A 22,934-nucleotide genomic window follows, 5' to 3' on the forward strand; every position below is an offset into this window, starting at 1 on the left:
AAGATTATGTACCTAATGAAACTTTCAGGGAGTTTCTGTTTCTCAAAAGTGCCAATTCGTATGTAGGGGGTTACGGCACAGATTAGTAAGCCAGTTATGAGGAAAACAAAATTTTTGATTAGCCATTAATGTTGTGACAGTTTTTAAGATGATCGCATCATTTTAAAAAACTTCTACGAGATTTTGGATTTTGAAAGGAAAAGTTGTAGCGTTACGAAACGCCACAATGGCGATTGGCCGGAGTAGGAGGCCACGAGGTCCTACTTATGCTCGCGGGGCTAATAGATCGCAGTTCGAAGACCCGGAACTAGCAGTTAACGCACGGCATTTGGCAACGCGACGCGCCCACCCTGCCTTCAAGTTTTTTACGTCGCTCATTCCGGAAGCGGAAAGTTTCAATTTAGAGTCATTTGTGCCAGCCACCACGGGGGGGCTGGAAGAACACATGTTACCCCCGCAAATGTCAGGCTGAGGTGGCCTCACGCCTCTAGGTTGGCGAGCTGCAACCTATCTTTCAGAACCCCACTTTCACTTTCTCTTTCTCTTCACTTTCTCTTCTTCTCTTCTCAGCGATAGGTGACCGTACGGCAATGTTGGGTCCCTTTTCCTCTTTAGTAACTTGCCGGAAAGTCATCTCCTTCTTTTCAACCCCATCTTTCTTCCTGTCCCTTTTTTGACCTGCGAGTTACGGCAATTAACATCAGGATAGACGTGCACGACTTACCGACACAATACCGTCCAAAATCTGAATTCTCCCGCTCGGTATAATTTCGAGGTAAACAAACCGACGCCATGACGGTCCACCTGTCATGACACGCGCACGTGTAGTACCACCGGAAATGCACATTTTTGATTGCGCAGTACCACGCAAGCGCAGCCCGCCTTATAGCACAACTGAATAAGGTCGAGAATCGCGCGCGTGACGATTTTCGCGATTTATGGGACTGCGGTACCGAGATTAAAAATGCGGAAGTCGGACACTTCGTCGAGAGCCGTCGAAGCGACGCCAGCGAAGCGCCTTTTAGAGTTCGTGGTCGAGTGACCCCTCGCACTATAGAGGTAATTATCGTTCAATTTTGAATTCATTTCACTAAGACCATGTATTAGGGGTGGTTCGATCCAGTTTAGAGTCAATCCCGTTTGGATGAATTGATCCAGTACCGTATCGCAACTTTAGAGTACCGAAAATTTTTGAGTAAAGGAGTGCCGGAAGGACTTCGATTTAGCGCCAAGAACCCCCTTTTTCGCTGAAAGGTAATTACCGAATCTTCCGATTTTCACAACACTAACGACAATTCGTTAGGGGTCGTTCGCAGGGCGATTCGTAGCCAGATCGTTCGCAGGGCGATTCGTAGCCAGATCGTTCGCAGGGCGATTCGTAGCCAGATCGTTCGAAGAGGCGATCATTTTTTGGAACATCGTTCGCAGAGGCGATCATTTTTTTGGAGAACATCGTTCGCAGAGGCGATCGTTTATTTTGAGCACCGTATCGCCAAGGTCACACCGCAAGTCAAAAGGACGCGATTCGAGGAGACAACAGACCCGTCATAAAGCTAAGTCGCCATAATTTTTTTACCGCGGCATTGCAAAATTTAGGAACGCCTCGAATTTCTCGCTTCTCGCTTTCATAATTTTTGTATGTTCACTAATTTTTTTGAAACTTTGCAAATGTTTAGAATTTTTTTGTAAGAACCTTTTCATTCAATTTCCAATGTCAATTTAAAGGAATTTCAGTCAAATTTAACGTTCGGAACTTCACCGATTTAAACTTTCCTATCAGGATCAATTTTAATTTTTTTGTCAAGGTGACACCCCAATCTTGACCTTGGGTTCCATTAAGTTTACATTTAATAATTAGCTCGATCAGAAGGAAGTCTAAGTTCGGGAGGTTTCTCATCAGGAATCAAAACATCTTTTATTTCGTCGAAGAATATCATGTTTAGTTTAAGATTCGGTCACATGTGAAAGAAAAGCTTTTCTGGTTACGACCAAAGTAGATATTAAGGCCACCTAAAAGTACTGGTTCCGCATCTTTCAATTTTCATCTAGTAGTTACAAGCGAACCATTATCGCATTCGTGTGAACCAGTACCGAACCACCAAATACTGTTCTGTGGATAATTTTGCAGTAACCGAATAAACCAAAATTTGTTTAACGATCTAAAAGCGTTTGCTTTTAACTACCTTCGACGAGTAAGATCAGAGCACTTGTCCCGGCAGCTGGACAAGCAACAACCAGCTCAAGACAATAGCTGCCTGGCGCCCATTTTTTTAAAATCCGAACCCACGCCCTCTGCCCCGAAAAACCCCCTGGGAGCCCGGAGCTGTCACTGGCCAACTTTTGGTCACAAAGTGGAGGGTGAAAATTGAAAAAAAGTTACTGTTTGTTCGTCATCTGAAATTAGACAGTTAAGGTTTGTAGTATTTTGCTTTTTTGTACATAAAAAAAGTTTGCGGGTTGAAAGAGGGTGGGGGGGTATTTTCTTGTCACACTCTTAACATTAAAACTAATAATTCTTAGCGTGAACAATCAATGCTAAAAAACAAAAAAATTATGGGAGCAAATTTAAAAAAGGGGGTAGTTTTTCAAAGGTTTGAGGGTAAAAGAACAAAAAAATATCATTGCCCTTGATAATAGAGTTTATGTATCTAATGATACTTTCAAGGAGTTACGGTTTCTCAAAAGTACCAATTCGTGTGTAGGGGGTTGCGGCACAGATTTGTAAATAAGCCAGTTATGAGCAAAACAAAATTTTTGATTAGCCATTAGTGTTGTGACAGTTTTTAAGATGATCACAACACTTTAAAAAACTTTTACGACATTTAGAATTGTAAAAGTAAACGCAGGGGGTGAAAATTAAAAAAAATACCGTTGATCATTATCCGAAATTAGACAGTTAACGTTTGTGGTATTTTGCTTTCACAAACATAAAAAAAGGTTGGAGGGTAACTTCTTATCAAAATTGTTAACATTAGAACTAAAAATTCTTGGATTTACAAATTGTTGATTAAAACGGGATGAAGGATATGATTGATCATGTGGAAGAACTTATTTAAAGGCAGATTTTTATTATGCCAAAATAAGGATTGAAAAGCTAATTTAGAGTAATAATAATAATTTATAAACATTTTGTCAATTAAAATAAGGGTTGAAAACGAGTTTTATGGCAATGAAATTGCTGTCTATATTTGAAAATAATTTCGTAATGTACTTCACCACCTAGGGGACAATAGTCTAGTTAAACTCATTACAGTGTCGATACAGTGTTAGTTCATGTAGTGGGCAGCACATCCCAATGAGATCTTGATACCTCAAAGGTACCTTTCCGTTGCATGGAATTTCGAGGAGCTCCTCGAAATTCCCAAATTCTCCTCGAAAGTACCATTCCGTGCTAGAAATCTCCTCAAAAGTATCTTTCCCCATACATATATATATATGTATCATACTTTTTATTGTGACAAGTGTAAATACAGGTTTTGTATAGTGACACGAATAAAGATTTATTTATGTATTAAATATTGGTAGTGAGTGATCTTGTACTTTGTGATAATAGGTACGATTAGAGGTAGCTGTCATGACAATTTCATACATAGGTATATTTCAAAATAATTGACGTGTTAAGTGCCACTTTCAAAGACTGCCAAATCAGCAAGTAAGTGAAATAGAATTTTTTTTACATTTTTCTGACGTTTAAGGTAATCTCTTCTACACCGTAGTGCACCGTTAGTACGCCATTTTTGGGACACCCCTATATAGCATATAGTTTCTTGTACCACTGCCTGTCTGATTGTTTCAGGCAATAAAGTGACTTTCCAACCAAACACACTTTGTTTCCTTTGAATTTTCGTAACTCCTCTTCATTTAATATGTCGTTGAATTCACTTGGAACCTCCGTAAACACTTTGACCCGAGTCTTGCCACGGGAGCAAACGTTTTGTTAAAATCAATACCATGTTTTTGGCATTTTGGCACGAATCTGGTTTTGCGATGATCGACCGATCCGTCCTTCTTGAGTTTTGTTTGGTTTTGTTCGTAGAACCCACCTGGACTCGACTCAGTTTTCTTTCCCTGGGGACGATCTACAATTATCCAGGTTTTATTTCTTTTTAGAGCTTCGTATTCTGCGTTCGTTGATCTTTTTCAGTCGGCAGCTTCTGAGCTGGATAGAGCTTCTGAAACCGTCAGCGGTTCGGCAAACTCGATCAGACCAACTACATCATGTAATTTTCGTTCTCGTGATTTTCTTCTTCTTCTTAAAGCTCTGTCTCGTGTTTCATTGACCTCTATCATGTTGAACAGTTTTCGCGGTCTCCCCCGTTTGCCGGTAAGAACCTTCTTTGGTCGTTATAGATCTCTCAACATCATCACTGGGATTTCTTCTCCGTTTTCTTCTTCCACGAGAGTCTCTCCATCTTCTTCTAGATCGCAGATTGCTGCTTCTTTTTGCGTTTCGGGTACGTTGAATTCAATGACGTTTTCTGTGTTTTTCTTGAAATTTTACTCGTCGATGAAATCAGTAAAATAATTTTCGCGTTGATTACGTCCTGTGAACGTAATGTCTCTGCTTCGAATAACTTTTCTTGCATCTGGATCCCAAAGCCTCTACGCCTTCGAGTATCTGATAAAAATGCATTTCTTCCATTCTTTCCAGGCTTTTTATCAAGTGCAAAGGCTGTTGTCGCAAACTTTCGGAAGTAGCTGACAACTGGAGTTCTTCTCGTCCACATTTTAAATGGAATTTCACCTCCCAGGCTTCGAGAAGGACACCTATTCCCGATATGATTTGCGGTTAAAAGTGCTTCAGCCCAAAAACTTGCGGAGAGCCCCGATTGGATCATCTCCCCTATTAAATTTACTCCTAAAAAATAAAAAGGAAAAGTGTCAACAGACTTATGAGAATCTTATCTCATCTATCACCTGCTTGTCAACGATCCCTTTTCCTTTCAAAGGTGGCGTGGCTGCATTTTGTGCTCTGCGCCGGACTATAGCTACTTGCATATGATGAACACTAGAGGAGCTTCCCCGGCTACGAGAGCTCCAAGGAACGAATGATGAATGAAAAATATCTTAAAATTTGTTTTTAAAAAGGTCGCCTTGGCGAAAACGCCTACCCATTAAATGCAAAGGTATTACATACTTCGATGTGATGCATTTAAAACAAAATAAATCAAAGATTTTGAAAAGAAAGTTTTTTCTTATTCATTCTCAAAGAAAATAAATATTTCGAATCAGACAAAAGTTACATAATATTTTGTTGTTAGTTGTACCAGTTTTGTTCCATGGACGTCGAGAAATTTCATTTGAGTACTGCATTACCGCTTACAAGGATTTTGAGAAACATAAAAATTTACAGCTAACAAATCTCACACCCTTAATAAATGACTGTTACGGGCATTTCCTAGAAATTACTAAAAAAATAATTATTCTTAATTTAACACACCTATTTAGATTATTAGACTATTACAATACTCCTGGAATTTTGCTAGCGAGAACAACACTTCTATTAAATAATTCTGATTTCTTGTGTATAAATGGGTAAGGCCTCTTTCTTATTTCTCTTATTTTTATGTTTATTGTTAGCCAGCATAACCACGCCTTTAGTTCCATATCCCTAAAAATGTTAAATCTTGGCTACCTTCTTAGTGGACCCCACTTAGGATATCGACCACTTGCTCCAACAGCAAATGTTGTCGCGCCTTTCCAGAGTGAAGCCTACCGTGGTTTATTACTTTATTATTATGATTTCCCCTTCCGAATATTTAAAAATTCTGTCTGTCGGGGGGTTTTAGCCCGTCGTACCCTACAGTCATAGATGACCTAACCTGAAGCCAGAAATTTCTCAATAGTTATGATATAAATTTTTAAGACTCTCTTGTTATTTGTAACCGTTTTTATTAAATTCAAAATGAAAGCCATGCGTTTTCTTCTCTATTATCTCTGTAATTTCTTTATCTCGTTGCGGCACAGATGGCGGAAACTAAATCATTCCTTCCGGGTATATTAAAAGAAATCTAAAATTGAACAGTCTCTCCCCGACTTAACCTTACCGGTCGGGATATAAAACTGACGTGAAATATTAAACTGGTTCGCAGGACGACCAACAAAAGTGCAAACTAGTTGAAACTTTGCGTTTTGTTTAACAACATTCGATTAGCCATCCATCGTTCGATGAATAGAAGGATTTCAATTAAAAATTCCAACTGATTTGTTGACAAAGGCGACTCAAAAGGTGTTCTGTTTAAAATAGGTAATCCGTTTTCAGTAACTATGAGTATAATCCATAATTTGAGTGCTCGTATATTAATTACAACCATCGTAGAATCAAAGAGCATTACAAAATGTAGTCAAGTGGACTGGTGCTTGCTTTGGTAAAGTGTAGCTTCATCAGCTGTCAAAGGACAGGTGTCAAACATTACTTGTTCAGTGAGCATCAGTAGTGTGAATTACTTCTTTTTTGGAAAAGTACTCCATTTTACCATCCAGTGAGAGTTTTCCTGGATTTCGTAGTGATTTTAATTTAACGTAATAGTTTAATTTACGTTACGATCACGATCAAAGTGAGGTTATGTATCTGAAGGAAATGTCAAAGCATGCGTTTGTACAAGAAAGAAAAAGCACGGCTTACTTGACCAGATTTTTTCTTGAACACTTAATGCTTGCTTTCACTGCTGAAATGTGGCAAAAGTGTATCGACTGGCTCATAACTAATGATATCTGCATTTGCAGAGAGCTTTGTTGCGGTCAGTTCCATCCGCAGTATTTTGGCATTTGTGATCGATAATTTTTATTGAACAGATTTGGAAATTAATTCAAGCTTAGGTGACCATAGAGCCCACATCCAGCCTCCGGTTAAAATGTAGGTGAAAATGCGGTCGATCCTGTCATCGAGCATCGCGGTTTTGGGGTCAACCGGCCGCGAACAGCGTCATTTAATCCCCAAACAAACTGAAAAATATTTAAATTACACGTCGCTTCCATTTCCCATCAAGCAATGCAGTCAGATGACGTTTAATGGAAGGATAATCTGCGCGCTCTGCACGAGTATTTCTAACGGAGGCGGTTTTTACCTTTACAGCGGGCTCACCAGTTCGTAAAGTATTCCTATCGCACGTCTTGTATTTTTCTGTTAGAGAAACCATATTTGACATGCGAATTTCAGAAATTCGTTTTATATATCTTAACCTCGAGCGCCAGTAAAGCGACTTGGTTGTATTTTAAAGCTATGCGCGAACCCAGGTACATGAATATTTTCGAGCTTTGTACATTCTATGGGCCATACTTCAAACGGATTTTTCGTTGAAAGGATTTCATGTTTGTCAATATTTTACTTGGAAATTCGCCGAGTAGGGTTTCATGTGTGGAGTTCTATTCGCTCATTTGTTTTCCTATTTTTATTCGAACTTATTAAATGGCATCGAAAAAGAAATTGGTCGATGCGTTCCAAAGTTATGAAAGCAACACAAATTTTCATAACAAACATTTGAGGCAAAACAGGAATACTGAGTGCGCAGTCGTTTCATAACGTTCCACAATACCTATTTATAAAATATGAAAACTATTAACATTAAACATTTTTGTAAATGTCCGAACAAAAATATCCGAGCAGAGAAAAGTCAGTTATGTTTCGGTAAATTGATTTTATTCAGACTCGCTGCATTGTCAGTACCAATTAGATTAATGATATGTTATTACAAAACTGTCCATCATGATTATACAAATTGAAAGACAGTGGTGTGGAGCCTGACAGTTTAACTAGTTCATCACTAGCCGTTGGGGCTGCATGAATTCAACACCTATAAGTATTTTAATATTAAAATTTAAGAAAATCTATTTTGAAAAGTTTCTTGTCTCATTTCTTTCTCAAATATTAAACTAAAAATAAAATAAAATCTTCTAATCAAAAATAAGAATGAAAGGAAACTCAACTTAGCATTGAAATTATTTGCTCTTTAAAAACCGTGCTGTGGGAAATCTTTACTAGTGTTTCAACAAAGTTAGTTTAATTGATAAACACACCTTACGTCATCACCATGGTGTGTTGTAAGTGTAACATACCATTTGTACGGAACGTAATACTGTTTGGTCCAATTCCAATAATATTACATTTCACAGAGAATTTATCTCGTTGTATTATTATTATTATGTCCAAGGACAATCTAGTTGACAATAATTACAAATGAGAGAATCGATTTTGACAATCTATCTAGAATAATTACAATTATGTGAAATTGCAATGCTCTCCACGAGTAATTTGAAAAGCGTCTAAAAAGCGAAATAACAAAATTATTAACCGGTGCTACTGTGGTCCATGTGCATGGATGACAGATGTCAAAATCAAAAATAGCAAGATGGCTGTACAACGTTAAAAAGTAAACTTTAGTAGACTTTACTAATCTCATTGAACCTTCAAGTACTAATAATATTGCAACAAGAGAATTAGGATTTACTGATGAAAATTGTCTGTAACTGCAGCAGCAGCAACTGCAGAAGAAAATAAATGAGTTCATGTCCGATTTTTTGTATAATCCGCTTGAAGATAAAATAGTATATATCATTCAGAGTAAAAAGTCTTTTTGTGCTTCGCCCTGTTGCGACCTCGACTTCGTCTTGGTCTTCAATCGCTTAGCACAAAGAGACTCACTTCTACTCTTACTGATATAATCTACTATTGATCTGTACCTGCAACTTTTAAGAAACGGAAAGTAAACAATTTTTTGCTTAATCGGTAAACAAATCAGTGTATCAAGCCAATTGAAGGACAATAATGATACCGATATGACAAATAAGAGGCGACCACTTCAATTGCCGCTTTTACGATTCGACCGGCAAACATGTTTGGTAAGCGTAACATTATTTAAAGCAAGATTACATCGTCGAGTTCATAAAGAGAGAATAGGGTGGAAGACAATGTTATGAAATTTCGTATTCTGTTCAAGGGTGTGTAAAAAATTTTATCTTATAGAACATTAAGCGCCTTGCATACGTATCGGCTGTATTGTTTCGACAAGTGAGACGTAATTCCATTGTGGCAGGGGGATGGGCCAATGGCGGACTAATTCTGTTGACTAAGGGAGAGGAATGTTAAAAAGCGACAGTGTTAAACAGGAGATGCCCCAAGAGATGCAGGTACTGACTCGGCCCCTCTGTACAGACTGGCACGCAGGGATTTCGCCCGTGACGGGAATTTTGAATTTTTATTTTCGACACATAAGTACGTCCTGGGAAAACCGTGAATAATCACATTGTCCTTACAGGGATTAAAATAAAGAACAAACAACAAAGACACCGTTAGTATTGAAATATTTTCAAGCGCTGCTAAACTTCGTTTATTTTTTTGCCAAATCAAATTACACTTGACAACTTCACCCTTAAAGAAGTAACAAATTAAATTATTTATTACAAAAATTATATCTTGCTACATTTTTTAGTAACATACATTTTTCTGGAGAATCTTCAACATTCGTAAACTAATTGCTTTAAAAAAATGTGGAAATAAGCGTCCGAAAAAATTGCATCCGCAAAAGAGTTACTTTTCGTCCGCTCGGGAGTACGTAAAATTACCTTTTTCATTGAGGGTGCCTAAAAAATAAATTTGTAATTTTTCCAATGATGTCTTTTGCTTTGTAGTTCGTGCTGTCACCTAAAAATTTAATGTGCACCTCTGCCAAAAAGTGCCTGTTTTCAAGCCTCGGCTGCACCTCGGCCAGAAAACTCAGACTCGGAAGAAAAAGATTTGACCTTGATAGACAAATAACTCTTATTGATACATAGTCATAGCAATTTTATTGTGAACGGTACCTACCGCAAATCAAGAAGAAATAAGAAGAATTTCAATGTAAATATAGATATTATTTTAATGTTCTGTTGCAAAATTTATGCCACATTAACATTGGGTCAAGTTTAATCCCCCGCCTTTACAGCCACTCAGTGCATTAGTCCCATGCCCAGAATCCAGCGCACTTTTGTTGGTGTATTATTTTTGGATTATCATGTAAATGCGCCAGGACATTACCGGCCAACCTGACGAATATTACAATGATTGCTTGGCACGTTACAGGATTTGTTGTTTAAAAGCAAGGATACGATTCGGGGTGTTTCCTGGCGCACACAGTCGTCCTTCCGGTAGCATTGTCCCGGATTTATGTCCTGGCCGAGTACATTGTCCTGCTCCACTGTCTGTCTAGTGCACATACAATGGCCGCATTGCAGTACCGAGACTTGTTCCTCTCTAACCTCACATGTACATGTATTATTTAAGTAAGGCGTTCATACGCAGGCTGGTTATCCTGGACGGACGTAGATGGGTTGCGAGCGATACGTCCTCCACTCCTGGACATTATCTGCATCGCAGAGCTGCCATCAGGTAACTACAAATGCTCTGTTATTTCCCACAAGATAATTCGAGTGTGTGCTAGATTTGTATTCAAAGGAGGAGGCAGACAACAGCTACGTTTTAATCTAAATTAGAGTGGACGGCTCATTAATAAATTAAATGCTAATGTACCTGCTTGACTAAATATTCAGTTCTGTCGGCTTTGCTTGCGCAAGGAATTTCAGGCTCTCAATCATCCGGTCCTCTCGCCTCAGACGGAAACAAAATTTAAAACCAGGGGACGCTTTTCGTGAAGTGCTAGAATATGAAAAGATCAAGAAAAACGCTGATTTCCTTGTGTGTTTCACAAAATTGAAAAATCCTAGTTTGGAGATCATTTTACGCGCTTCAGTGTGGAAAAACATTGTAGGGTACAGTGATGGTACATTGATAAGTTACCGATGAAATATCCATACGATTGCACTTTTCAATTTTTACCGATCCAGATATTCGGTGGGGGAATCCATTGTGTTGCTGCACATAATGGAGGACGCGGGCCGGCGGCATAAAGCCAGAAATTATGAAAACTACAAATCAAAACGAGAACAAACAGAGCGGACGATAAAGTATGGTTACATTAAAAGGGAAGTGTCATAAAGGTGGTGGGGGAAGGCCGGACTACCGGAAGGTCGCTAAAATATTATCAGCGAAACAATAGGGGAACTTCCTGCTCACTATACAACAGCGCTACAATAAAACAAATTAAAAATATTACAGCTCTTAACTTGTGTTGCTGAAAGCGAGAAAGGGTGAAATACGCGAACATAAAACTGCACTGTCAGTTGTGCGAATGTTAATAAATGAGACGTGATGGGGATGACCGGAGAGGTTGTTTTCGGCAGGGGTGCTCCGACGGAGGCGTTTATTTAAACAATTCTCTTGTAAAGATAGTCTAATTAATGAAACGCCGCTTATTCTACCGGAAAACAGGTGATAATGATATAAGCTTTGTTGCCAACAGCTCAAAAATTCTGTTTGGATCGTGTTTGTTTTTTAACGCGGTGTATAAATACAAACAAAATTTCTGCAAACTTCAACAAATTAATTAGATTCGCCCGGGTACCTCCGTCATAACCGTAAATTTTGCCAAAAATTTATCGCCACCAATTCAGAGCGAAGCACTTTACATTATCTGCCTACTACAGAATGAAGACGTTTTATTGTGAGTACTCTTTTCGCCATAATTAAACACATCTTCATTTTTCCTGTACTCAGCAAATGTTGTGATCGAAAATTACTTATTCCATTATTCGAAAACCGATAGGTTTTCTAGTCGGTATGTTTTCCAAAAATTTAACAAAGTTTAAAAAAAATGCGAATCCCAATAACTTAAAAATTATGTTCTTCCCAACTAACGATAATAATGGTATAGTATTCATTGAGTGGATAATGAAAGCTATTACTCGTGCGAATGATTTTGTGTCACGAGCCGTAGGCGAGTGGCGTAATTCATTCGAGCGAGTAATACCGTCATCCGCGAGTAGAATACTATAGGTACTTTTTCTATGACTACGAAGAGAAATAAGTTTCATTATTAGACAAACTGAAACTGACGTTTTAAGATTGTTGCTTTGTATACTTTGTATACTTTGTATACCTTTGCATTAAAATTTGCGATTGGACTTCATAAACTAGTTGCATTGATATTTTCAGTGGGTTTTGAATTTTTTTATTATTCAACGGGCCGTAGGCAATGAGTCCCATTATCTAGTGAAAAACACTTTAATAATTACTGCATTATACAATAGGAGTAGAAAAAGATTGTTTCTTGAATGTTACTACTTCATATAACAACTTATAAACTAATCAAAATAAATAAGAAAATATTTCATTTATTTTCCAGAACTGGCTAAATAGCGATTTTTAGAGAATCTCTGAAGAAGGACAGTTTAGTAGTTCCACAAACTTAAAATCTGTAAATTTTACATTTTATGAGAATAGTAAATGATGTAGTGCATAGGAGTTTCTCACAAACACAGACAGAATAACATTTCTGATTTATTGACAGCTTACTGATAGAATCTACATTACAGATTTATTTGTAAGTTAATTAAATAATAATAATTATCGCCCGTTACCTTTCACGGGCTTTCGTAAATAGGCTTGTTTGATCTTTGATGCAAATTTATCAATTTTGAATGATAATTTGGTAATCCCATCCAATTACTGGTCATTAAAATGCAAAGCAGAACCTCGTTAGCGAATATGTGCATTATTTCGGGGAACAAGAACCGTCAGAAATTCAGCAAGTTCCTCGTCACTTTACAAACTTCACCAGGGAGTACCTGTATTGAACAATTCTATACAAATTACGATATCGCAGAGTTTGACTTGACTTCCCATTTTGTCAATAATTCTATCCTGCGGGAGAAACTTTAAGGAGCTTAATCAGTTACAGTAAGTTCTCTTGTAATTAACATATGGAATCAGCTTGCAGTGCAAACTTTCTCAAGAACCAAATAAACAAAATTTAACTGGAACGCTAACATATAATTACCGCCCTTACCGCAAATATAAAATGGAAATTAATTTTAAACAACCCACGGGCCATACTTTGACTGGATTTCTGTCTCACCACCGCGAATTTCCGATTAATTTCCTCACCATTATTTACCTAGCAAGTATTAGGAAGTCGCCACGATATTGCACTTGCACTAAATTATTATTGGGAATTTTCCGTATCACCAATCTGCATGATCCATAGTTTTAGAATTTGGTACGACCTAGGAAAAATTAAAAAAAATTATTTGACGAGCTAATAATGCTTATCTTATCATAATCCACGAGGGTGAAAGTTAAAAAACGAGCAGCAGGCGACTTTTTTAATCACCAGAGATAAGCATTATTTGCGAGTTAAATACTTAAATACGACGTTTTATCTACGACCTACGACTTTTTTCATAAAACACTTAGCTTACAAAATTTTTAAGATGATCTGTGACTTATGATAAATCACAAGTGACTTATAATAACTCACGGTTGTAATTTATGACTAGCATAATGTATCTGTAGTTACGTAAATAATAAACGTATTATTTAATGGTCGTAGATAAAATAAAATAATATTTAAGAAACATGCACGGTATAAGCAATTGTCTAATCATGTGCGTTGCAGAAATCCAACTCGAGTTGGCAAAATTAGCTTTCCAAACAAAATTCTCCCAGCTTTTACGCTTCCTTGTCTTGTCCGTGGAGTTTTTAATGAAAGGGGGATTAGAACGGTTGCTTGGCTCTTTGACGGTGCTGGTGGTGGAATACAGCGGATAGGTTTGCGTAATGTATGGATATTAAACGTCACAGGCTGCGAGTCATTTATAAAAAGGATGCGGGCTGGTGCTTCACAGTTCTAGACCTAAAACTCCCTTACATCCTCGACAGTGGTCTCATGTGAATTATAACGAGGATTAGCGCAATTTGAAGCTTAGATTATTGGCAGACATTGCTCACAACAGAGCGATGGTGCAATATATACTGGTAGATCCCTCCGATTTGACGTGATCCAACCCGCCCTTACGTGGCCCAAACAAATTACCCAAATTTGTACATGAGGGTGGAAATTAAATAATTGTTGATCAATGACAAGACATGGATGTGCGTATTACCGGTGCATCTCGTGGACACTTCTACTGGATCATTTCTCTGAGTGAGATAATTTACAAGGTGGAGGAGCGAGTAATGAAAAAACAAAAACAGTATTTTTTATGTCCCCAAAATTTATATCTCGACGTTTTAAGTACTGTCCGTGGGGTGGTCCTTAACTGAGATTCAAACAAGGCCGGAATAACCCCGACCTGCTCAAATGCGGGGTGCTTAGGGAAAAGAATCAAATGATACAAGGGTTACCGCGTTTATGTTGTCAACCCTCCGTTTTATTTCTTATGAGAACGTGTGTTTTTATATAAATAATGTATGACGTCGGCGACGCCAGCGCTATAATAATATTTTGAATTATTCACCTTTTTTGCAACATCCCCAAATGAAGGGGTAATCGCGACAATAAAAACAACGCTTTTATTAACGGAATTATTTCTCCCTCGTCTGATAATTTTTTATTGGAGCCGGTCGAGTCGGATTTCGCGAACGACGCACGTTTCGATTAATAAAAAATGCACACTTGCAGAAAAGTAATTAATGCGGAGATATTATTCATTTTGGTTTTTGATTAATGCCCACTCCAAAAATATTAATCAAAACACATGCGCTAGATTACTTTCGGTTCTGCCATTGACCCGTTATTTATTAGCTGCGTGTGAATTATGACGGATATGTATCATTTCCGATGAATTACTTTGCGCAAATATGAAATTAGCGATTATTCGAATATTAGTTTCATTAGCTTAATTGGCTGCTAATTGCGAGCTTTCCTGAATGGGGCCGATCGCTCAGTGTAAGGTGATGGAATCGAACCAACGAAATCTTCACCACCCAACATCGAAATTAATTGGGTGCCAATGATCCTCTTTCGTGATTGACTCCAAAATAGCATCGCATTAAGTACTGCAATGTTTCGATCACGAAGATACGTATTTTGGTTTGGGACAAATTTGTGTGAAAACAAAAACAAATTAATTATGAGAAGAACTGAAATGAATTTGACTACAATCATTTATAATGATTCTGTGTATGCCATCTATCCATCGCAAGGAAAAAGCTTTACGCTGCATAAAAAGTATCAAAAATATATTTTTTTTGTAAATGTCTTCTTATCTAATCACATATTGATAAATTATTTTATCTACGATCATCGGATAAAAGCAATTTTATTGATGTGAAAGCTCTAGTGTAAATTGTCATTTTATCCACCGATAAATTAAAAGAGAGCTCTTATTGGTTCCCAGCCATAGATATAATTGACAAGATCTTTTATCTATCGGACTTGGACCAATCAAATTTAGACATTGCAGTAACCTAACCAAATATGTACAGTGTGTCCCCGGATAGGTGAAACGACTCTTGTAAAAGATAAACAAATTTCGATTTATATTTTAATTTTTTGGGGTTTAGCACTGCTTGGTTAAAGACTAACTTTTAACATAATTTTAGTTTTAAAAAGTCAAGTATGCCTTGGAAAATTTCAAAAAACCTATGTTTCTGTAGAGTAAAGTGTCTTTTATGTGGTAAATACGACAAAAAGTTATTAGCAAAAGTTGTTTAGAATCAACATCTAGGCCCCTAGACAAAATTTCAAAATCATAGGCAAACTATGATTTTTCATTTTATTATTCAATGAGATTTCAATCAGATTTCTCTGCTACATTGAAAGCTCTGTAGGAGAAAAGCAAAAGATTCTCAAAAGAAGAGATTGATTTGGTCGAAAGACAATTATTAATAATCGAGCTTAATTTATCTGCAACTAAATGTCTACAAACTTTTGGTAATCTTCTAAATAGTTAGTAACTAAAGTGTTAAATTAATTATATTAGATTTTGTTTCATTATTTGTATAGTATTATACTGGCAAGTAAAGGTTTTTATCCACTCAAATGAATACAGCACAAGCCGCAGGCTTCTTTACTTGCTCATGTAATAATATACTATTTTCCACTCTCTACATGGTAAATACCTACGTTGTTATGACATAGATTTGATGGATATGGGTATAACTTTTTTGACCTAGCATTGGTTACTATTAACGAGGGATGTAAGTAACCACTTACCACCCTAGGGGATGTATATAACAAAAATTAAACGAAACAAAACACTTATATGCCATCTGGTAACGTTCCTTCGGTTTTTTTGGCAGGAGGAAGGAACAAGCAGCGTTTGCAGCCTCAGCAACTAACATTTCTCTTTCACTTTTGTTCAAATTCATTTTACAAACTTTCGACACGACGGCGACGCTTTTAATATTCACATTTTGTGTGATGAAAGCCTTAGCAACCAGCAACAGACATACTAATATTTTATTCAAATATTTAATAAATTAATAAAAAAAAACTATGCAATTTAAAATAGCTTTGAGAGTGGAAAAAGTGAATAAACAATTCGGGCGGTAAATATTTACCAGTCTGGGACTCTATTGCTAACCCTCGTTGTCTATCGGGTGCAAACACGTCACCGACTGGTAAATATTACTTACCCGGCTTAATGTTTAAATAACTTTTTTTTGTTGCACAATTATTGTATAAAGCCTGAAATTTAAGGTCATTTTCAGATTTGTAATCCAACAAAAAATTATGTAAATTCGGTCTGGTTCTAATAAAATTCAAGTTTGGTGTAAAAATCTAAGACACATGAAATTCTTGAAATATTAACGCAGAAAAATTAACGTAACGTAACACATTTCGAATCTGACAGAACTGATTGGCCGTTTGGTCAAGAAGGGTGTGAGACAGTGAAGTGTTGTCTAGGTGTAAATTCTAATTCTATAGCTATTTGTGTATTAAGAGGGCAAAGTGATACATTGTCGATTGAGAGATTTTCTCGAAATCGACAATGTACATTTGCGCTCGCAACACACACAAGATTTTTTCTACAATCGCAACTATGACTACTACATATTGTTTTATTTGGACCAAATCAATGTAATACCTTCTTAAAATCAGAAACTAATTATTCACAATATTGACATTAAAAGTACAAAATTACGGTTTTTGAAAAGTAATCCATGCTCTGGAAGTGTGCATTCTGGTTCTTTTGCTGCACTTACAATTTCGGGAGGTGTACACGAAAACGCTTCCTCAACAGTTTCCCTTTCTTCTACAGGCTTTTGAGCAATGTTTTTTGTAAAAGCACAAAGAACACCAACACAAACTGACACAACAATTTTTTCTGTTTATTCGTTGTCACTAGTTACAATAATCACTGCACATCTGATTTTGACAAAAAAATTCGAAGAGCGAGCGTTTTGTACATTTTTTCGCGCGTGAGCGACAAAGTGACAGTCCTCGGAAAACGTCTACTTTGCGTTGTCAAATGCAAGCGCAAAGACCTACTCTCTACATCGATTGTAGAAAAAATGATTTTTCTTTAACTTTTATTTGTATTCAAGATTTAATTTCACAACCATTATTAGTTCTTTTCTTGCACTAAACTTAGAATAAATTATTTTCTTTCAGAAATAATTTAAAAAAAACCAATTTATTCATAAATATCTGCACAAAATTGATTTTTATTTTTTTAGCACGTAGAAATTGAAAATATTCAGGAAACAAATAGTGCGTTGTATTCCTTGCGAAGGGGCCTTTCAAAGGAGGTGTTACTTGAACACCTTTACGTTTGAAAAAAAAGTTAGGGGTGGTCGTGCACTTCCAGGACCAGATATGCAAAAACCATATGCGCCAAAATGTGGGCAACGAAAACGAAAAACAATTTTTTAGAAAAATGTCCAAGTTACGAATTTTTTTCCATTTAAAGTTTCCTCACTGCATAGAACTGATGGTCATTATAACGGGTGTTTTTTTAAATTTGGCGTCGAAGTTGGCGTTGAAGAGTCGATTGTGAACGCACCACCGGATTACAACTCTGATCAGTTGTTTAAATGTAACCTCACTTTTTGCGTGTTTTTAATATTCAGTTTGAAAAATCAGTCATTTTTACGACGAATGGTTCATTCACAATCGACTCTTCAACGTCAACTTCGACGCTAAATTTAAAAAAACACCCTTTATTGATTTAACACTTAGATGCATGAAAAAGACTAACAATCATTTCTTATTTAGCTGTTGGTCCACCAGTTTTATTAGTGCTCTCAAAAACGTAATGCCGCCCCATAGAAAACAGGCATGTTCCGAAAGCAGAAGAGACTCCAAGATGACTAAAATAAATTTTCCTACGGCTCACATAGCCGAGTTATAAAGTCTTCCATTTCACCAATTCTAGAAGTTTGCCCTCAGGTTTACTAAAAAATCGGATAAGTTGCTAGCCAGCAGAAATAATTATTGAAATCGCAACAAAATTCGAAATTCAAAATCCCGACAACGCAAAATTGTGATTATCACTTGAGATAGGACTTTCTTTCTTTGAAATTCAGATTATCACATTACCCCTTATTTCTTTGGGGAGGAAGTTCTGGTACACCTCTATACATACATTTTTTAAAATTTCATTAAAAAAAGTTGACTATTTTTCATTGATTTAAGTGTTAGAAGTATCACTTTTTTTCACTTAGTGAAAAAAAGTTATGATGTCAGCAACTTTTTTTAACTGCTTGGTTTTAATCCATTAATGAACGATATACCTACGTATTCTACAGAGAAGTGATTTATCAAAATGAAAATTGATATAACGATTAGAACAACTAGTAACATTAAACCCACCTTTCTTTAGTCCACTAGTAATTTCAGGATCTTCATCTGAATCACCCATTTTGACTTTTATTGAGACTGACATAAAACTGACAAATTAATTTTACAACAATTAACATATAATGTTTCCTTAGTTACCACAACCGGCCACCGCACTTGACAAAATGGAAGCACAAATTACAGTTAAAATAGGTTTTGATTTATGAAATTTAAAATTTTTTTATAGACAACTCGTGTTAGCGTGCTTTTTTTTCATGCGTGTGGATTATTTAACTCGTCTACGACTCGTTTAATAAACTTCCACACTTATGAAAAAAAGTTGCACTTCTAACACTCGTTGTCTAAATAACTATTTTTAACCTCCTCACATTCATTGGTACGATTCTTCTTTTTCAAAACCTTGCCGATTAAATACTTGTGATTGTGAAAGTTGTCATCATTCAGAGCGCTGGTTATAACTGAATAAGTTATAATGTCTCCACTCTTATACAGGTTTATCGACCATTCTAACCTTACTTAAATTATTCAAATGGCACTGCCTTCCCCTTCCAACTTCTCCATCACCCCCTAATTTCTTCTTCAAGATCCCAGTCCGCATCATCGTCGTCCCTCGGACAAATTGCTTAGTGTCCGCGATCCCCCACAAATCGGTGCCGCATCGAAATTATTTATGCACTATTTTGGCCGCTTCCTGGAAACCGGTCCGATGGACCATCACCACGTGAATCCGTAAGTGGGTTTGGTAATTTTGAATGGAATTAAATGAATGTCGAGCGTGGTCCGGGCCTGGACGAGGGGTTGGCTTGTGTTCTTGACGGGCTAATTATTTTATTAATAAATCGAAAACAGAGCTTGCGGCTTTTGACTGGCGTCCAGGGCGCTGACCATTCCGGTTACTCCAGGTCCCCGCGCGTGTGTGTGAGTGTGTGTGTGTGTGCTGGGGGTTTGTATTCGACGTCTAATTAAGTGTGAAGCCAATATCAAAGTGTGCGTTGGGGTGAAGTAAAGACCGCTTCTGGTTATTTTGCTTACGCGGCTGCTACGCGTATCGCGCTCCAACGGTTTTCTCTTCTGCGGTTGGGCACTTGCGGGCCTGGACTGAGGCTGGTTCGCTTTGAAGTCGAACATATGGACGTTTCATATTCACCCGAAGTGAAGAAATTGAGCCAACGGCACACACTTATTACATACATTATCGAATTAATTATCAACTGTAATTAAGCGAACAAATTGTTAGGTGAACAAACATTTATAATAACAGTAATGGTCAAATTTACAGAACTGATTTGAAAATGAAAGTTAATTCTTGGAAGATGGAGAATCAAGTGAAATCAACGATGCATGCGATGATTGTACTCGTAGCATAAATAAAATATCTCATTACCTCATATGAATGTGTAATATTTATATAAAAATAAGAACAACAAATTTATACGTTTCGCCATTGGGGTCTTCTCATTTTCTCCTCCTAGAATATTGGAAGATAAAAATTGCAAAAAAAAATTGTGATACAAAAACAAATCGGTCAATGTTTACTTTAACTACTTCTGGAATTTTCCCGTTTTTTCTAGCTAAACAGCATCAGGGCTTCCTCCTGCATTGTTTTCCACCACTCAAACCTTGTGCAAATGAATTTTCCTTACCTTTTAGTTATACTAAGACATTGGCGCGACCTTGACGCGACCTTGAAACACAACAGGAGAGAAAAAAAAGGTATTTGCACAAGGTTTGAATGGTGGGAAACGATCTAGGAGGACGCCCTGAGGCTGTCTAGCCAGTAAAAACGCGAAAATTCCAGAAGTAGTTAAAGTGAACAATTACCAACAAATTTGTGGATTCTACCTTGTATTATTGTTTTTTTTTTGTAGTTTACTTCTATGAGAACCCATACCGTCAGAACTGTTATTTAAATGAGACGACTAAACACGCTTCACTTAAATTTTATTTAACATAACAAAACCCTGTTTTGGTAAAGTCTAGCCCCAACAAAACTTTATTTTACATAAAATTTAAAATCCAAAGAGATTTATTTCAAAATTATTTTTTTGTGAACATTTTACCCACTTTGTTTTCATCGTTAAAAATCAATATCGCACAAACGATCACTCCAAAGGTCATACTAGTGCATGGACATAAATTAGAATTTATTCTGTCTTCAAATTTGCAAAAAAATTAGGAGTTGCCTAAAAAATGGCTATTATTTCACTAGGTAACGATTGAGTCAATAATGTCCAGTGTCCGGACGAAATAGTACCGGACAAGTCGACCAGTACAACTTTGCGCAATCCCTCGCTCGCACATAAACACGATTCAGCTGGTTCGTTTTCAATAACAGGGAACCAGCTGAATCGTGTTTATGTGCGAGCGAGGGATTAAGCAAAGTTGTACTGGTCGACTTGTTCGGTACTATTTCGTCCGGACACTGATAATGTCTTATACAAATGTTGATATTTTTCGAGAAAAAGGGACTAAAAGTTTTTCAAAAAAAGTTTAGGAGCCACTGAATTTTATGAAGAAATGGGACAAAACAAAACATAGTAGACTTTTTTATTGTCATTTAATTCAAAATTAAGTCACTTTGACAAGAATCTCAATGTGATCTCAATCTTAACCTCTATTTAAATCACAAATGGCTTTCACCAATCTGCCACTTTTTTGATGTTTGATTTCATACTTTTACTCACAATTACAGTATTTTTACTTTGTCGTCTAGGTCACTGTTGTTTTCTGCATAATTTGCAGGCACAATTTTATCTTTACTTTATTAATTTTATCAAAAACTCTTCAAAGATGAAACTCAAAAAACTTTAACGATCAAAACTAAACATAACTTCGAATAACAGAAAAACGTGACATTTTAAGTTGGTCGTGCTCAAAACTACCCGGCAATTTTCAGCGGTTCCCAAATAAACTTTCATTATCTTGTAAATCATTAACATTTGTATAAGGCAAGTTGGGTTATTTTGCCTTCTTTTAACAGATACTACTTTAGGTTAAAATATCTGCAAATCTTTCAAAATCAGACTGTATACAGGGTGTATCTAAAATGCGTGTGTTAATTTTAACACGTAGCAGAGCCTGCTAAATAAAATTTCAATTTTTTTTACGAAAAAGCGTTACAAATTGCCTTAATTCAGCCTCCGAATAATTTTGATTTTGTCACAGGAACAAACAATCTCCAAGACAAACACTTCGAAGGGCTCGACACCGATCTGACAGTCTTGCGCGAACCGGTGGAAGTTTTAAATAGCTAATTTCGTTTAAAAAGTTCCGCGGACCTTAAACTTTGTTTAACGCTGTAAATTACTCTCTTTCAGACTTTAATAATACCCCAAGAATATGCATTGGAAGTGGAAAAATCTGCACGATTATAGGAAAGCACGTTCATTTTTAATATAAAGTCGAACATCAATTTAAATCACATTACACAACCTTAGTGGATTTACAAACGAGAACCAATTTATGAAAATCAAAACCACAAATTTATTTTTCGGGACTAGTCCGACATCCGTCTTCGTCCGCCGTCCTCGTCTGTCCCATGGATCCGCGTCCGTCGAGACGAGAGGAAAGATGCGTCGTGCACCTGCCATCAGCCATATTCTTATAAATGACGAGTCCATAAAGTAATCAGAACCCGACATCTGTATAATTTAAGAAATAATTCCCCAATATCGACAGAACTCCGCTCTTTTTATATATTCGTTTCCAACTTTGAACTTTCCCGGCCGACTTTAAGAAGTTATAAGAAAGCTTTATTACTTTTCTGTCGAAGAGTGGAGCTTTATATAAAATGCAAACACACGTACTTCGAAAATTTTCACAGGGATGGTTTTTGCTTTACACTTCATTGCCGCGGAAATTCGCGGATAAATAATGTTCCTGTGGTGGAAACTCAAAAACAATGTTGGCTTTTCAAATCGAATTTCCGCAGGGAGTTTAGGTCATCAACAGGAACTGGCCCCGCTTGCAATTATTGCTCTTTCTGGTTGGCGCTCTTGTCACATAAACTCGGATTTCTGCTTTGGATTTTGGAAATCGCCGAGCAATTTGCTTTCTGATATCTATACACTTTCTGAGAGAGATAAAGTTTCACTTGGAAAATTCAAATGAATTCCCAAGTTCTTACAATATTCTGACTTAATTTCAATACATTTCGTCAATCAAATTAGCACCAAAGAATAGTTATTTATGTAACCAGTTAGAAAATGCGTTATTTTGTGTAACGAGTGGAATATTTGCGGGACGAGCGCAGCGAGATCCCGCAAAATCACACGAGTTACACAAAATTGCATTTCCTAACGTGTTACATACAAGATT

The 22,934-nt window shown here is 36.8% G+C and overlaps 1 long non-coding RNA gene across 2 annotated transcripts in view; it reads left to right on the forward strand.

Annotated features, from left to right (window-relative positions):
* The first annotated feature begins 242 nt into the window (after positions 1 to 242).
* Positions 243 to 22,934, forward strand: part of LOC138123103 (uncharacterized) — a 211,576-nt gene continuing 188,884 nt past the window's right edge. Inside the window, exons 1-2 of one of the 2 annotated variants that reach the window (XR_011156718.1) lie at positions 243 to 1,059; positions 1,108 to 2,351. This is a non-coding gene — a long non-coding RNA (uncharacterized lncRNA). Of the gene's footprint in view, positions 2,352 to 22,934 lie in introns of both variants that reach the window. The other variant, XR_011156719.1, reaches the window with a different exon arrangement.

The sequence above is a fragment of the Tenebrio molitor genome, chromosome 2 (genome assembly GCF_963966145.1).
Source record: "Tenebrio molitor chromosome 2, icTenMoli1.1, whole genome shotgun sequence".
Lineage (NCBI taxonomy): Eukaryota > Metazoa > Arthropoda > Insecta > Coleoptera > Tenebrionidae > Tenebrio > Tenebrio molitor.